General features: G+C 42.9%; 1 long non-coding RNA gene across 3 annotated transcripts in view; it reads left to right on the top strand.

Moving 5' to 3' along the window:
* Nucleotides 1-18,491, top strand: part of LOC139034056 (uncharacterized) — an 89,661-nt gene that overhangs the window by 7,964 nt on the left and 63,206 nt on the right. For 2 of the 3 annotated variants that reach the window (XR_011486525.1, XR_011486526.1), the window contains exon 2: nucleotides 2,223-2,283. This is a non-coding gene — a long non-coding RNA (uncharacterized lncRNA). Of the gene's footprint in view, nucleotides 1-2,222; nucleotides 2,284-4,316; nucleotides 4,632-18,491 lie in introns of those variants that run through there. The other variant, XR_011486524.1, reaches the window with a different exon arrangement.

Genomic DNA, 18,491 nt, shown 5'->3' with positions numbered 1-18,491 from the left:
GTGAGTTTTCAAGTATGTCTCTGATCTCTTTGGACATGTGTATCCCATGGTATAAAGTGTCTGAGCTCTTTGTTGGTGTATATCCCAAGTGTGAGGTCTCTGATATGTTGGGTGGTATATTTCCAAGAATGTAAGGTCTCTGATCTGTTTGTTGCTGTACACTAGTATGTGAGTCTGTTTTCCTTGGTGTATGTCGAGGCCTGTTTATGTGTATATTTCCCAGGTTATGAGGTCTCTGATCTGTTTCTGGGTGTATGTCACAGAGTAAGAAGTCCCTGATCTGTTTGTCCACAGAAGTCTCTGTATGTAAGGTCTCTGATCTTTTCATGACTATATCAAGAGTTTGAAGTCTTTCATCTCTATGGTTATTATTCCCAGGTGTGAGGTGTGATGTCTGTGTTGTGTTTGTGACTTTCTGTCTTGGAATTTTAGGTATCTGGGTTGTTTCTGCAATATCCCAGGATGTGATGTCTGCTGTTTCATTGTGTGTGTAGGTCTCAGTTGTGAGGTCCTGATCTGTTTATGGGTATATTCATCAGAATGGGAGATCTGTGATATGTTTGTGGGTGTCTGTCCCAGAGCATGAGGTCACTCATTTGTTTGCACATGTAGGTCCTAGGATCTGAGATCTTCATGTCACTATAATACCAGTACGTGAGGTATCTTTCATGAGTGTATGCCAAGAATGTAAGTCCTCTGATATGTTTGTGAGTTGAATGAACCTAGTTGTAAGGTTTCTTTTTGCCTGTGGGTTAGGTCTCAGTGTGTGAGGCCCATGAGGTCTTTTGGGGTGTAGGTCCCATGGTGTAAGGTTTGGGGGATTATTTAATGGTTTATGAACTTGTGAGGGTTATGATCTTTTTTGTCATTGTATATTTAAGGGTGTGAGATCTGTGACTGTTTGTCATTGTATGTTCCAATATGTGAGGTCTCTCACATGGGGGTATGTGAAAAAAAAATGTAGTCTTTGATCTATTTGTGGTTGTATGTCCCTTGGTGTTCTTGATGTCCCTTGATGTTCTCCTCTATTCCTGTTCTCCTCTATGCCTTTCTCCAGAGAGAGAGGTAAGGTCTTTCATCGAGTGACAGTATATGGCCTGTGATATGAGGCCTCAAATTGATTTGTTGGTATAGTCCCAGGATATGCACTCTCTCCTCTCTTTTGAGTGATGTATTCCAATTTGAGAGGACTCTGCTTTGTTTCTGGATGTTTTTCCCAGTATATGGGGTCTCTGATCTGTTTGTGGTGGATACTGCAGGATTTGAGTTCTTTGGTATATTATGTTTTTATGTCTCAGGTTGTGAGGTTCCTATTCTCTCTGTGGATGAACATCACAGAAGGGGTTATCTGATCTGTTTGTGTTTGTCAAGGGTGTAATGCATGATCTGATTGTGCGTTTATGTCCCAGGATGTAAGGACCACAGCTGTTTGCAGGTATTTGTCCCAGGATGTGACGTCTCTGATCTGTTGGGTTATGTTTGTCCAGGGGTGAGATTTCTAATCTGTTTTAGGGTACATATTCCAGGATGTAAGGTCTCTGATCTCATTGTGGGTGTAATTCCCAGGATTTGATTGAATGATTCTCTGATCATTTGCGAGTTTCTCTACCTTTTAATAGGTGTACATCCCAGGCTGTCAGTTCTCTGATCTTCTAGGAAAATTATTTCCCAAGATTTAAGATTTCTTTCTTTCTTTTTGGCTGTGCTGGGTCTTTGTTGCTGCATGCAGGCTTTTCTCTAGTTGTGGCAAGCAGGGGCTACTCTCTAGTTGCAGTACACAGAATTTTTCATTGTGGTGGCTTCTCTTGTTGTGGAGCACAGGCTCTAGGGCACTCAGGCTTCAGTAGTTGTGGCTTCCAGGCTCTAGAGCACAGGCTCAGTAGTTGTGGCTCATGGGCTTAGTTGCTCCATGGCATGTGGGATCTTCCCAGATCAGGGATTGAACCCATGTCTCCTGCATTGGCAGGTGGATTCTTCACCACTGAACCACCAGGGAAGCCCAGGATTTGAGATTTCTATTTTGTTTGTGGGTAGATATGAAGTCTTAGATCTCTTAGGCTGTGTATGACCAGAGAATGTAAGGCTTGTGACCTCTCCGTGGGTCTATAGACAGAATAGACAGAGGTCTATTCTCTGTTCATTCCTATGTTTCAGTATGTGATGTCTGCTCTTGAATTTTGTCAAGGATGCAAGTGCTCTAATCTGTTTGTTTTGTATTCCAGGACTTGAAGACTCTGATCTGCTTGGTGGTGAATATCCCAGAGTGAGGTGTCTGAGCTCTTTGTATGTGTATGTCTCAGGGAGGGAGGGTTGTGACGGGTTTGTGGGTATATATTGTAAGGTTTCAGATATGTTTAGAAATGAATTCCATGGAGAAGGGAATGGCAACCCACTTCCAGTATTCTTGCCTGGGAAATTCCATGGACAGAGGAGCCTGGCAGGCTACAGTCCATGGGGTCGCAAAGAGTCGGATATGACTGAGCGACTGACACTTTCTGAGGGTGTGACAGTGACAAAATAGGTCTCTGCCCTCCTGGAACTGACATTCCAGGGGAGGAAACAGACAGTCAACAGAATTGAGAATTAAGGGATGTAGAGTTAGACCATGATCAGTGCTCTACATAAAGCAGAGAGGAGGCCTATGAGGCTAAGGAAGTGATGACATTTGAGAGCCTTCTCCCTGAAGTGGAATTTATGATTGAAAGCATGGGCTGGCCCTCACCTGTCATCAAGTCGTTCCATTCTGGATGATGGCACCAGTTAACAGTGACCTGTTGGTTTCCTCCACCAACATCAGGTTAAAGACAAGATATAATTTTCTGAATTTTCCCATGTGTATAAGATCTATTTCTCACCCTTAATCATTTACCATTTAAAAGCTGGTGTCAACCTTATTTTTTATTCTTTGTAATATTGGGGGAAGTAAGATTTTATCATTGTCTTTGTTCTTCTACTTTCTGGTTTTTAGAAAATAATCTTCAGAAACATTTTTTTAATATTCAGATACACATCAATTCAAGAAATATTTTTCAAACACCTATTTTATATAAGGGTTTAATACCTTATAGGTATTAAGATATTAATAGGTAATACCTTACAGGTATTAAGGTATATAGGTATTAAGGGTTTAGTACCTGCTGCACTTGAATGGGCATATAAAATAGGAACTAAATGTGATGAAGTGGAGAAGGTAATAAGGCCCATCAAGGCAGTTCAAGTAATGTGAGGCTTATAGGCTGATGGTCACAGGAAAGAGCAATTATTTACCCTCACTTTTTTTTTTAAATTGAGGGGTCAGAGAATCAGGGTGGAATTTATGGAACCAGTACTATTTGAACAGGACTTGTTTTTTTTTTTTGATATGTTAATTCTTCAGAATTCAGAAATGTATATTTCTTGTTGCTGGAATGAAGGTGCTATTCTTTGTTTTTTTACTACTTTAAAATATCAATAGTTTTAAAAATATGCTTAAAATTTAGACTTGTTTAGAACTTCTTACAGTGTTGTAATTTGTCTGCATGCTCATAGCTATTAATAAATAACCCAACAGTATTTACTAAGAAAAAAAAAAAAAGAAATGAATTCCAGAAGGTGATGTATCTGAACTCATTTTGAGTGTATGTACCAGGCTTTGAGAGCTCTCACATGTTTGTCAGTATATGTGCTAGTGTGAGAATGCTAATCCGTTTCTAGGTGTACCACCCTACATGTGAGGTCTCTGAACTCTTTGTAGGCTTATGTTGCAGGATTTTAGGTCTATGATTTCTTTATGGCTATATCTTCCAGGTTTTTAGGTCCCTGATCCATTTGTGGGTATATAAATCACATATGAGTTCCCTGATTAGTTTGTGGGTGTGTGTCTCCCAGGACATCATGTCTCGACTGATCTATTCATGTACATCTCTGTTTAGCTGAATACTGGCGCTCAGTAATATCCACGTCTCAGTCCCTAGGGAAAGTGTTAGTCATTGGGTCATGTCTGACTTTGCAATCCCAGGCTCCTCTGTCCATGGGATTCTTTAGGGCAAGAATACTGGAATGGGTTGCCATTTCCTTCTCCAGGGGATCTTCCTGACCCAGGGATTGAACCTGGGTCTCCTGCACTGCAGGCAGATTCTTTACCATCTGAGCCACTTGGGAAGCCTGTGACTATATTAACTTTCTGGCAGAAGGGACTTTGCAGATGTGATTAAGTTAATCACCAGGAGGCTGGGAGTTTATCCTGGATTATCCATGTGGGCCCAGTGTGTTCACTAAGGTCCTTACATGTGGGAGGCACGATGATGAGAGTCAGAAATAACACTGTGACAATGCAGGCTGTCTAAGAAGGTGATGTAATGATGGAAGCCGAGTTGGAGAAGGAGATTTGACAGCTGAAACAGAGAGAAGAGAGATCAGAGAGACATTTGAAGATGAAACGCTGCTGGCTTTGAAAATGGAGGAAGGGGCCATGAACCAAGGACTGGAGACAGCCTCTAAAACTGGAAAATGAAAGGAAGTGCATTTTCCTGGAGCTTCCTGGAGTGAAGTAGCTCTGCTGACAACTTGACTTTATCTCTGTAAGACTCAAGTTTAGGTCTCTGACCTATAGAAATGTAAGATAATAAATTAGTGTTGTTTTACAATACCAAGATTTTAGTCATTTGTTATAGGAAACGAACAGTGTCCTGAGTTGTGATGTCTCTATCTGATTGTCAGTGCCCATCCCAGGATGAGAACTCCATTATCTATTGGTGAATGTGTGTCAGATGGTGTAAGGGTGTGCCCCCAAATATTTGGTCTCTGAGCTGTTTGTTCCTATATGTCTCAGAATGGGAAGTCTCCAATATGTTTGTATGTTTGTGTCATAGGACCTCAGTCTTTGAGCTGATTCAGGATGTATGTCCAGTATTTGAGGTCTTTTTGGGGGGGGGCATCGTGCTACTTGTGGGATCTTAGTTCTCTGACCAGGGATTGAACCTGGGCTTACAGCAGTGAAAGCACAAAACCTATAACCACTGGACCGTCAGGGAATGCCCATAGTATATGAGCTCTTTAATAAGATATCTGGGGTTTGCATTCCAGGTTATTAGGTCTCTGGTGTGTTTCAGAGGTATTTCTGATATTAATGAACTTTCTGCTCTTCTCAGTGATATATCTACCATAATATGAAGTCTCAAGCCTATTTTGTTATGAATATCTAGAGTGTGAGGTTTCAAAGAGCTCATTGTGAGTTTATGTCCCTTGGTCTGAATCCTCTGATCTCTTGTGAGTACTTTTGCTTGGCTTTGAGCTCTCTGATCTCTTTGTGGGTATATGTCACTAGATATTCGTTCTGTCATCTATTTCTGGGTCTTTTTCATAGCATGTCTTGTCTCTGATGTTCTTGTGTGTATCTGTTGCAGGATTTGAGATCTCTGATCTAGTTGTAGTTGTATATGGTCTCTGAAGTGTTCTGGAGTATATCCCATGATGTGAGTCCCCTGATCTGTTTGTTGGTATATTTCTCAGAGTATGAGGTCTCTGGTCTCTTTGAAGGCATAGACTGCAGGGTTTGAGGTGTGTGGTCTCTTTGTGGTTACGTGTCCAGGTTGTGAGGTCTCTAATCTGTTTGTTGAGGTATATCCCAGGGTGTGAACTCTCTGATCTCTCTGTGTGTTGGGTGGGGGGAGCAGTACATGTCTAATGGTGTGAAGATTCAGATCTGTTTTCTGGTAAGTGAACCGGGTTGAAAGGACTCTGATGTGTTTGAGGGTGTTTTCCCAGGATGTGAGTTCTTTGATCTGTTTCTGGACACAGATCTTAGGACATGTGGTCTCAGAGCCCTTTGTGGGTGTACATCCCAGGTGTGAGTTCCCTGAGCTGTTGGAGGGTGTATATCCTAGGGTGTTAGATACTGATACTTTTGGTGTTATTTGCAAGCATATGAGATTTCTGATATGATGCTTTTGAACTGTGGTGTTGGAGAAGACTCTTGAGAGTCCCTTGGACTACAAGGAGATCCAACCAGTCCATCCTAAAGGAGATCAGTCCTGAGTGTTCATTGGAAGGACTGATGTTGAAGCTGAAACTCCAATACTTTGGCCACCTGATGTGAAGAGCTGACTCATTTGAAAAGACCCTGATGCTGGGAGGGATTGAAGGTGGGAGGAGAAGGGGGTGACAGAGGATGAGATGGTTGGATGGCATCACCGACTCAATGGACATGAGTTTGAGTAAACTCTGGGAGTTGGTGATGGACAGGGAGGCCTGTCATGCTGCAGTCCATGGGGTTGCAAAGAGGCGGACATGATTGAGTGACTGAACTGAACTAAACTAAACTGAACTGAACTGAACTAAAACATATGATGGGATGAGAGGTTTATTATGTGTTAAAGTGTGTATATCCAAGGTGTGAGGTTTCTGAGTTCTTTTTGAGTGTATATCTCAGAGTTGAGGTCTCTGATCTGTTTGCAGGTATGTGCCCCAGGATTTGAGCTCTCTCATCTCCTTGTGGGTGTATGTGCCAAGATTTAAAGTATCTTTAATCACTCTGGGAGTATGTTCCAGGATACTCTGACATATTATGGGTTCTTATTGTTGGGTAAAGTAACTTAGCAGCAGTAGCAGCATTGTTGGGTTTGAGGTCTCCAAGCTATTTTTGATGGTATTTCTCAGACGAGGTCTTTGATCCATTTGTGTGTGTATCATGCTAACTGAAGTTTTTTTTTTCCTTGTCTCTTCTGCTTATTAGGCAAGGGTATGAGGTCTGTTTGAGTGGGAGTATGTGTCCCCAATTTGTGAGGTTCCAGACCTGTTCCATACACCTGTTTGTGGGTGTATGTCCCACGATGTACATCTCTCTGCTCTCTTTAGATGTCTGTCTGAGGGTTGGAGGTCTCTGATCACTCTCTAGATGTGTGACTCTGGATGAGGGATGTGAACTATTTCTGGTGTATGCCCCAGGGTTTTAGTTCTCTGACCTTTTTGTAGGTGTGTGTTTTGTGATATGATGTCTCTAATTTTGAGTGTCTGTCTCTGCTGACTTAAAGCCTTCTAAAGATGTCTAAATCCTTGTCCAATGTCCTCAACCTTGAAAACTATGAAAATGTGACCTTACATGTTAAAAGGTACTTGGCAGATATGATTAAATTAGGCATCTGCTTTTTAAAATGTATTTTTAATTGAAGTATAGTTGATTTACAATGTTGTGTTAATTCCTGCTGTGCAGCAAGTGATTCATTATACACATATACATTCTTTTTATATTCTTTTCCATTATGATTTATCGCAGGATATTGAATATAGTTACCCATGATATACAGTAGGACCTTGTTAAATTAACCGTCTTGAGATGGGGAGATTTTCTTAGATTTTCTAGGTGGGTCCAGTGTAATCACGAACATCCTGAAATGAGGGGGTTGTTGTTATTCAGTGGCTAAGTTGTGTCCGATCTTTGCAACCCCATGGACTGCAGCACACCAGGCCTCCCTGTCCCTTTCCATCTCCTGGAATTCACCCAAGTTCATATCTGTTGAATCAGTGATGCCATCCAAGCATCTCATTCTCTATCACCCTCTTCTCTTTTTGCCTTCAATCTTTCCCTGCATCAGGGTCTTTTCCAATGAGTTGGCTGTTTGTATCAGGTGGCCAAAGTATTGGAGCTTCAGCATCAGTCCTTCCAGTGAGTATTCAGGGTTGATTTCCCTTAGGATTGACTGGTTTGATCTCCTTGCTGTCCAAGGAACTCTCAAGAGAGGGACAGAATGGTTATTGTCAGGAATGGAAATGACAAAAGCCAGATCAGACACAGCGATCTGATTTGAAGATGTTTGTGGGTATATGTCCCAGCTTGTGAAGTCTTTGAGTTGTTGATGGGAGTCTGTATTAGGCTATGACATCTCTAATTGTTTGTACGTATGTGTCCGGGCAACCGATAGGCCCCAGCAAAGGGCATGTGCCAGGGAGCCCTAATCGAGGAGAAGATAATGAGAGAAGCAGAGACAGAGAAGGAGATGTGATGACCCAGGCAGAGATCAGAGAGATTTGAAGATGAAGTGCTTATGGCTTTACAGGTGTAGGAAGGGGCCCAGGACCAAGAATGCAGGTAGCTCTGGAAACTGAAAAAGGCAAGGAAATGGATTCTCTTTAGAGTCCCCAGAAGGAAGACAGGTCTGTTTACATCTGATTTTAGGACTGACTTGAAGACCCACTTTTGGGTTTCTGACCTACAAAAATGTACTATAATAAATAAATGTGTGTTTTTTCATGACACTAAGATTGTGGTGATTTGTTAGAACATCAATAAGAAATGGATACAGTGTCCTGGGTCATGACACCTCTATCTGGCCATCTGAGGATGTGAGCTCCATGGTGTTTGTGAGTGTGTGTCTGATGGCAAGGGTCTTAGATCTGTGTGTGTGAGTGTGTGACCCCAGGCGAGAGGTCTCTGACCTGTCTGAGAGTGTGTGTCCCCCTAAAATTGTGGACTCTGAGGTTTTTGTGGATGTATGTCTCAGAACATGTGGGCTCTGATCTATTTGTGAGTGTGTGCCCCAGGACATGAGGTCTCTGTACTGATTTTATGTGTACATATGTGAGGTCTCTGAGGTGTCTGTGAGTTGTGTTTAGGTTGCTAGGTCTTGAATGTTTCATAGGTGTTTATGAAATAGGAGATTTCTGATTAATTTGGTGATGTATGTATATATATTTACATATACACATATACTTACATATACACATGTAGATGTATACATATACACATATGTATGTATCTCTGATCTGTTTCAGTGTGTATATCCAGGTGTGGGGCTTTCCTCATGGCTCAGCAGGTAAAGAATCTGTCTGCAGTGCAGGAGACATAGGAGAAGCTAGTTTGATCCCTAGGTCAGAAAGATCCCCTGAAGAAGGAAATGTTAACCCATTCCAGTATTCTTTCCTGAAAAATCCCATGGACAGAGAAGCCTGGCAGGCTACAGTCCAAAGGGTTGCAAAGAGTTGAACATGACTGAGCAACTGAGCACAAAAGCACATACATCCAGGTGTGAGGTTTGAAGCTCATTATGGGTGCATTTTGTATGGCTTAAGGTCTCTGATCTTTTTGTGGATCTGTGTCCCAAGATATGAATCCTTGGAACTCTTTGTGGGTGTTTTGTGAAGATGTCAGGTATACAATCAGCCTCAAGCTGTTTCTCCTAGAATGTGAGGTCTCTTCCTTGATTGTGGGTGTGTGCTGCGGGACTTGAGAGCTCTACTATGTTTGTGAGTGTATGTCTTGGTTTGCAGAGAGTCTCTCCTCTGTGTGTGGGTACATTTGTCATATGAGGTATCTGTTCTGTTTTCACCTTTCTATCACAGAATTTGTTTCTGGTTTCCTTGTGTGTGTTTGTCAAGGATGTGAGATATCTTCTATTTGTGGTTATATGTTTCAGTTTGTGAGGTCCCTGCCTTGTTTGTGGGTAGATGATGTGCACAGAACATGTGCCTCACTCCTTTTTTGGATGTATGGCCAAGGGTTGGAGATCTCTGACCTCTTTGGAATTGTATGGCACGGCTTTGAGCTACTTATTGGTATATGTCTCAGGATGGGGTGTTTTTAATTGTGTGTGGAGGTATATGTGGGGTTGTTGGAATAAAGGTCCCTGAAAGATGTCCATGCCCTAATCTCTGGAACAAGTCAAAAAGTCCTTTGTAGATGTGGTTAAGTAATCATCTTGAGATGAAGGAGGTTATTCTGAATTTTCCAGGTGTGCACAGGATAATCACAAGGGTCCTTATAGGAGAGAGGCAGAACAGTCGGTCAGGGAAGATGTCAGATGTAATGACAGCAGTAGAGATCAGAGAGAGAGATTTGAAAATGAAACACTGCTGGCTTTGAAGGTGGAGGAAGGAGTTACGAGCTAAGAAATGCAAGCATCTTTAGAAACTGGAAAGGGCAAGGAAACATTTGATTCTCCCCAAGGGCCTCCAGGAGTGACACAGCTCTGCCAACAACTTGGGTTTAGCCCTTTGAAACCCATTTTTTTGGCTTCTATAATAAAATGTGTGCTGTTTTATGACACTGAGATTGTGACTTGTTACAGCAGCAATAGGAAATGAAAACAATGTCTCAGGTTGCACTGTCTCTATCTGATTGTCAGGGCACATCCCAGGGTGTAAACTCCATGATCTGTTTGTGAATGTGTGTCTGAGTGGGAGGTCTCTGATCTGTGTGCGGGTGTATGAACCATGTTGAGAGGTCTTTGAATGTTTGAGGGTGTGTGTCCCAGAACTTGTGGTCTTACAGCTGTTTGTAGGGATATGTCTCAGGATGTGAGGTCTCCACACATTTTTTTGGTATGTGTCCTTGCATATGAGGTGTCTGACCTGATTTAGAGAGGACATTCCAATATCTGAGGTCTCTGCAATGTTTGTGGGTTGCATTTCAGTTTGTTAGGTCTCTGATCTAGTTGGGGGGTATTTCTGGTGATATGAGGTCTTTGATTTGTTTGATCATGTGTTTACCAGAATGTTGGATCTCTGATTTATTTAGGTTTATATGTCCAGTGTGTGGGGGAGTCCAGAGCTCTTTGTGGGTGTGTGTCCTTGACTTAAGGACTCTGATCTGTTTGCTGGTATGTCTTAGTATATGAGCTCTCTGATCTGTTAATGGATCTATGTTGCAAGATATCAGGTCTCTGCTGGTGTTTTCTTAACCTGTAAGGTCTCTGATTTGATTGTGGTTGTGCATTGCAGGATTTAAGGTCTCCATTTGTGGGTCTCAGGTACCTATGATCTCAACATTGTTTGTCAAACATATCCCAGGATTTGAACTTTCTGATCTGTTTGTTATATTTGAACCAGGGCTTGAGGTTTCTGATCTATTTGTAGGTATGTGTTGCAGAGTTTGAAGTCTGTGGTCTTTTTGTGACTTCATGGGAGGGTTGTGAGGCTCTAATCTGTGTGTGGATGTATATCCTAGGATTTCAGGTCCCTGATCTGTTTGATGATGTATGTCACATGTGAGGCCTCTGAACTGTGTTTGAGGTCTCTGATCTGTTTATGGCTACATGTCCAGGTGGTGATGTCTGTAATCTCTTTGTTGGTCTATGTCCCAGGATGTGAATGCCCTGATCTGTTGGTAGGTAGCATCTGATGCTATGAAATGTCTGATGTGTTCACTGGCCAGTGAACCAGAGTGTGAAGTCTCCTACCTATGCCGAGATGTTCTTCCAGGATCTTAGTTCTCTGATTCATTTGCTTTCAGCATGCTCTAGGAAGTATTCAATCTCTGAACTCTTTATGGATATTCATTTCCAAGGATATGAGTTCTCTGTGTCATTGGCGTGTGCATATTCCAGGTTGTCAGATTTCTGAGGTTTGGGGAGGATACTTCCAAACTTACGAGATTCCTGGTTTGTTTGCCTAGATAGACAGATAGATAGATATATGTCTGTGTTGATGCGAAGAGCTGACTCATTTGAAAAGACCCTGATGCTGGGAAAGATTGAGGGCAGGAGGAGAAGGGGACAACAGAGGATGAGATGGTTGGATGGCATCACCGACTCAATGGACATGGGTTTGGGTGGACTCCAGGAGTTGGTGATGGACAGGGAGGCCTGGTGTGCTGCGGTTCATGGGGTCGCAAAGAGTTGGACACGACTGAGTGACTGAACTGACTGACTGATGTCTATATTTATATACTTATCTGATCTGAAGGTATGTACTTCCCAGGTGGCACTAGTGGTAAAGAACCCACCTGCCAATGCAGAAGACATAAGAGACGTGGGTTCGATCCCTGAGTCAGGAAGATCCCCTGGAGGAGGGTGTGGCAACCCACTCCAGTATTCTTGCCTGGAGAATCCCATGGACAGAGGAGTCTGGCGGGCTACAGTCCATAGGGTTGTAAAGAGTTGGACATGATGCAGAGTTGGACATGATTGAAGCAACTTAACACACACACACATGTCTATGTCTATGTACTTATCTGATCTAAAGGTATGTGTGTCTAGGCTGTGAGGTTACTGAGCTCTCAGTGGATTATTTTCTTTGTTTTGAAACCTCTGACCTGTTTGGGAGGAATGTCCTAGAATATAAGCTCTCTGACCTTTTAAGTGGTATATGTTGTAAGATCTCAGGTCTATGACTGGTTTCTGGCTCTTTTTTCCTAGCATACAAGATCTCTGGGCTTCCCTGGTGGCTCAGTGGTAAAAGAACCCACCTGCCAATGCAGGAGACACAGGTTCAATCCCTGGGTCAGGAAGATTCCCTGGAGAAGGAAATGGCAACCCACTCCAATATTCTTGCTTGGAGAATTCCATGGACAGAGGAGCCTCGTGGGCTACAGTCCATAGGGTTGCAAAGAGTCGGACATGACTTAGCAACAGAGCAAACAAGCAAATGAGGTCTCTGACTTGATGGTGGGTATATATTGCAGGATTTGAGATCTCTGATTTGTCTGTGGGTGTCTATCTCAGGTTGTGAGTTCTCTGATCTGTTTGTGGATGTGCATGTCAAGGTGCCATGTCTCTGTACTCATTCTGGTTGTATTTCCTGTATGTAAGGTAGTTTCATGCTGCAGGATTTGAGGGCTCTGATCTCATTTTGGTGGTATTTCTCACGTAAGGTCTCTGATCTGTTTGTGAGCGTTTATCACAGTATGTGAGTGCCTGAACTCTTTGTGCAGGTTTATCAAGGGTGTGAGATCCATTTAGCTCACTGCTATGTGTCTTGTTTGTGGTTTATGTCTAAGGATGTGTTTCTCTTGGCAATTTGTGTGTGTGTCCCTGATGGTAAGTTTAATTCCAAGTGATTGAGGATGCCGAGCATTTTGGTGGGTATGTGTTCCAAAATGAGTGTCACTCTGTTCTTTTTGGATGTATATTACAGGGTGGGAGGTATCTCATCTATTGGGAAGTGTGTGACTCAGAGCGTGAGGTCTATGAACTATTGGTGCATGTTTGTCTTTGGTGACTGAATAACAGCCCCTCTAAGAGGTCCACTCTCTAATCCCTGGAACCTATACTTATGTTACTTTATATGGCAAAGGGGGCATTGCAGGTATGATTATGTTAAGCATCCTGAGATAAGGAAGTTATCCCAGATTACCAGATGGGCCCAGTGTAATCACAAGTGTCCTTATAGGAGGGACACATGAAGGTAAGAGTCAGAGAACACAATGTAGTGACAGAAGTGGAGTCAGAAAAGGTAACATGATGACATAAGCAGAAATCAAAGAGACATAGAGATATAGATAGATAATAAAAAGAAAGAGAGATTTGAAGATGAAACACTGTTGACTTTGAAGATGGGAGGAAGGGGCCAGGAGCTTGGGAATACGGGTGGCCTGTAGGAACTAGTTTCTCCCTTAGGAACTCCAGAAGGAGACCAGCTCTACTGCCACCTTAACTTTTACCTTGTAAGACTCCTTGCCAGTCTTTGATCTGCAGAAATGTAAGATAACAAACTTGTTTTATGACAGTAGGATTGTGGTGATTTGTTACAGCAGCAAGTTCTGAGAAGATGAAAGGCCTGCATCTTCAAGAAATGGAATAGGAAATTCCCTGGTGATCCAGTGGTTAGGACTCCATGCTTTCACTGCTGAGGGCCTGGGTTCAATCCCTGGTTGGGGAACTAGGATCCCCAAAGGCTGCACAATGTGGCCCAAAAAAATTAAAAAAAAAAAAAGGAATAAATGTAGTCTTCTTCTCTGGAAGGAAAGAGAGAAGGAAGGAAGGTAGGAAGGATGAGAGGGAGGGGGGACGAGAGGGAAAAGAGAATAATACAATGTCCCAGGTTGTGATGTCTCTGTCTGGTTTTTAGTACACACCCAAGAACGTGAACGCCATGATCTGTGAGTGTGTGTCTGCTGATGGAAGGTCTCTGGTTTGTGTTCGAGTGTTTGAACCAGGGTGTGAGGTCTCTGTTGTCTTTGATGTTGCATGTTCCAGAATTTGTGGGCCCAGCTGTTTTGGAGTAAGAGAGGAGCCCTCTGATCTGACTTTGTGTACAGGTCCCAGGATGTGAGTTCTCTCTGAACTGTTGAGGTATGCATGCTCAGGGTGTAAGGATGCTGAGCTCGTTGTGGGTACATTTCCCTTTGATTGAAACCCCAGATCTGTTTCTCTGATTATGTTCCAGGATGTGAGGATTCCTGAACTGTTTGTTTGTCTCAGTTTTGTGGTGAGAGGCCCCTGGTATGTTTACTGGTGAATGAAGCAGGGAGTGAATCCAGGTGTATACGCCATCATGGGAATTCTCTCATCTGTTGGTGGGTACTTGTCTGATAGTGTGAAGTGTCTTGTCTTTTCATGGGGGAATGGACAAGAGTGTGAGGTCTCTGATGTGCCTGACGGTGTTTTCCCAGGAGGTGAGTTCTCTGATCTGTTTCTCAGTGCATGTCCTAGGATATGAGGTCTCTGGTGTTTTGTGAATGTATAATACATCCCAGAGTGTGAGATCTCTGAGCTGTTTGTGGGTATTTATTCCAGGTATCTGATGTCTTATGGGGATAATTTAAGCATTTTTTACTTGTTTGATGGCATATATGCCATTAAGTGAAAGTCTTATCTATTAAAACCTCTCTATATCAATATTGATATCACTATAGATAGATTAAAGTGAAAATGAAAGTGTTAGTCACTCAGTCATGTCTGACTCTTTGCAACCCTTTGGACTGTAGCCCGCCAGGCTCCTCTGTCCATGGGATTCTCTAGGCAAGAATACTGGAGTGGGTTGCCATTCCCTTCTCCAGGGGATCTTCCCGACCCAGGGATCGAACCCGGGTCTCCTGCATTGCAGGCAGATTCTTTACCATCTGAGCCACCAGGGAAGCCCAGTTAGACAGAGATATATCCAGGATGTGAGATTTCTGAGTTCATTCTGGGTGTGTGTTTTGGGATGTGAGGCCTCTGATTTGTGGGTGCATATCCCACATTGACAGCCCTCTGAGGTGCTTATGGGTGTATTTCCATGCACTTGTTTTGGGGAGGATCTCTGTAGGTATGTATCCCACGATCTGAACTCTCTGATCTCCTTGAGTCAGTGTGCCCAAAGATTTCCAGTGTCTGTATTTATCTGGGTGCATTTATCAGCATGTGAGGTCTGTAACCTGTTTGTCAGTTCATGTTGCAAGATTGAAGGTCTCTGGTGTGATTTGGGTTGTATTTCTCAGACTGCGTCTTTGATCTTTTGTGTGTGTATGCCACATGCAAGTGTGTCATCTCTTTGGGTGAGTTTGTAAAAGGGTATATGAGGTCTGTTTCATTTGAGGTTATATGTCCCAGTTTGTGAGATCCCTGACCTGTTTGTGTGTGTATGTCAGAGAATGTGGGCTTTTTTCTGCCCTTTATGTGTGTACATATCCCAGAGTTAGAGGGGGTCTATATTTATGGGTCCTAGAATGTGGGTCCCTCTTTGGGGGGGTTTATCCCAGGATGTCAGGTCCCTCTTTTCTTTGTGGGTGTATGTCCCAGAGAGTGCATTCTCTTATATCTTTGTGGGTCTGATTCTCAGAGTGTGAGGACTCTAAGAATTAATTGGTGAATGTTCCAGAATACCCAGCTCTCTCATCTTTCACAAGTATGTTCCCAGGGTAGAAGGTCTCTGAGGTATGTAACTCCAGATGTGAATTCTTTGAGCATTTCATGGGTGTATGTACTGGGATGTGAGGCCTCTTTTTGTTTGTGTGTGTATATTCTCTTTGGTTGAATAATAGATCAATGTCCTCACCTTATTCCTAGAACTTTTTAATGTATTATCTTACCTGGAAGAAGGGACTTGGCAAATATGTACTAGTAAGCATCCTGAGATTGGGGCAGTTATCCTGAATTACCTTGGAGGATCCAGTATAGTCACCATATGATCTTTATATGAGGGAGGCAGAACCTTCAGTATCAGAGAGGATGAAGTAACTGTGTTTATTGAGACATGGAGGGCTATGTTATGACAGAGGAAAGTCACAAAAAGTGATGTGATGGCAGAAGCTGAGGTGAGAGAGATTTGAACCTACAAATGCTTGGATCCTCTGTCCTCTTTGTGGGTTATGTCACAAAATGTGACGTCTACAATCTTTTGTATTTGCTGGATGTATTCTTCAGCACAGGGAGTATCTAACTTGATTGTGGATGGGTGTTGCAGGATTTGATGTCTTCGTTTTATATCCTCCAGGCTGTAAGGTCTCTGATCTTTTTGTCAATGTACACCCCAGGACTTGAGCCCTCCCATCTATTTGTGGATGTATTCCCCCATATATAAGGACCAGTATGTTTCTGTATATGACTTGTAGGTTTTTATGTATCTGATCTGTTAGTGAATGTCCAAGGATGTGAAGTCTCTGAGGTGTTTGTGGGCATATTTCCCAATACATGACTTTTTGGGGAGCTCTTTGTGGATGAGTATTCTGGAATGTGTGTCTCTCTCCACTTTGTGTGTCTATTTTGCTGAGGGGAAGTCCCTGATCTGTTTGCTGCTGTCTTCCCAGATTTTCAAGTCACTGATAGGTTTTGGGTGTCCGTCTCAGGATCTGTTATCTGTATCCTCTTTGGTTTCAGGCATCAAGATGTGAGGTCTCTGATTTGTTGTATGTTCCAGGATACAAGGTTTGTGAATGGTTTGTAGGTGTGTTTTGCAGGATTTCATGTCTTTGATCTGTTTGAGTGTGTGTTCTAGGATGTAAGGTTTCTGATCTGTTTCTGTGTATATTTCCTAGCATGTGAGGTCTATGAACATTTTGTTACTCTATGCCGCAGGGTGTGGTAGCCCTGATATCTTCATGTGTATTGTCAAACATTCAGGGTCTCTTAATTTGTTTCTTGCTGTTTGTTCCAGGATGTGAAATCCCAAGCTGTTTGTGGATATATGTCCCATGCTGTGTGGTCTCTGACCTATTTCGGGGTGCATGTCCCAATGTTTGAGGCCTCTAGTCTGTGGATGTGTTTCCCAGGATTTTAAAGTATATTTCCTAGAACGTGTGTCTCTCTCTGGCCTTTTTCAATATATGTCCCAAGGTGGGCAGTATCTGATCCCTTTGCTGTGTACATTCCATGGTATATGCTCTGTGTGACGTTCTGTGTCTTAGGGTCTGAGGTCTCTGTTGTGATTATGGGTGTATGTCCAAAGACATGAGTTATCTGACCTCTTTGGGGGTTTATGTCCCAGGATGAGAGCTCTTTCATCTAGTTCTGTGTGTATTTCCAGCTTTCAAGGTCTCTTACTTGTCTGTGGGTGTATGTCCAAGGGTGTGAAGTCTTTGATCTATGTGAGGACCCATGTCCCCAGGTGTCACATTTGTTTGTGGGTGTACTTCAACAGCTCTAGTGTTGGTGTGTCTCAAGATGTGAGGATCTATTCTAGTATGCCCATCAACAGTGTGTAGTGTCTCATCTGTCTGGGGCTCTGTGTCCCAGATCACAAGGTTTTAACCTGTCTTTCTTGTCCTAGCATGTGAGGTCCCAGGGTGTTTTGGGTTTGTGTTTCAGGATTTGAGTCTCTGGTCTTTTTGTGGGTGTGAGTCCCTCATCCATTCTTTGATTTATTTCCCAGGATATGAGTGCTCTGATCTGTTTGTAGATATGTATCCCAGGGCTTCCCTGGTGGCTCAGCAGTAAAGAATCTACCTGCCAATGCAGGAGATGTGGTTCGATCCCTGGGTCGGGAAGATCTCCTGGAGAAGGAAATGGCAACCCACTCCAGTATTCTTGCCTGGAGAATCCCATGGACAGAGGAGCCTGGCGGGCTGTAGTCCATGGGGTTGCAAAAGAGTCAGACATAACTTAGCGACTAAACAACAAATGCCAGCATGTGGCATGCCTGTAGGTTTATGTGCAAATGTTGCAGGGATTGAGGTCTATGATGTTTGTGGTCTATGTCCCTGAATGCTGTTTCTCTGAAATACTTGTAAGTGTGTGTCTCAGCCTGTGTGGTTTTTGATCTTTTTGTGAGTATGTCACAGGATGTGAGGTCTGGTCTTTTGGGGCTTGTATTTCCTAGAATTTGAATTCTCTGAGCTGTTTTTGTATGTATGTCCCAGGGTGTGAGTTTCCTGATTTGTTTGGGTGTGTGCGTCCTGCGATTTGAGGTTATTCGATGTTCTACATCCAGCATATTTTCTTTGAATTATATTTTAGGGTCTATATCCTAAGTCTCAGAAGGATTTCTGAATTCTGGATTTGGGGGTTCTGAGCTCTTTCTGGTCTACATTCCAGGGGTGAGTTCACTGTGTTTTTTGGGTGACTGTCCTAGAGTCTGTGGTCCCTGAACTCTTTTGGTTTGAGAGTTTCTTGACCTGCTTGGGACATATTTTCAGGCCTCTTCTTTTTGGGAGGCCTCAATCCCAGGGTGTGAGCTATCCAACTCATTAGGGATTTGTTCCCAGGTCAAGTTCTGTGAGCTTTTAATGGGGGGATGGGGGGTTCTGGTTAATGAGTTTTCTGAGCTATTTGGAGGTCTTTACTAAGTGCATGAAATCTCTCAACTCTGTGGTAGTTTCTGTGCAGAGTATGACATTTCTGAACCATTGAGAAGTCTCTGTTTAGGGGTGAGGTGGCTGAGCTGTT

Source organism: Odocoileus virginianus, unplaced genomic scaffold (assembly GCF_023699985.2).
Source record: "Odocoileus virginianus isolate 20LAN1187 ecotype Illinois unplaced genomic scaffold, Ovbor_1.2 Unplaced_Contig_22, whole genome shotgun sequence".
In the NCBI taxonomy this organism is placed as follows: Eukaryota; Metazoa; Chordata; class Mammalia; order Artiodactyla; family Cervidae; genus Odocoileus; species Odocoileus virginianus.
The sequence above is the reverse complement of the archived record's forward strand: the minus strand, read 5'-3'. Positions and strand labels throughout refer to the sequence as shown.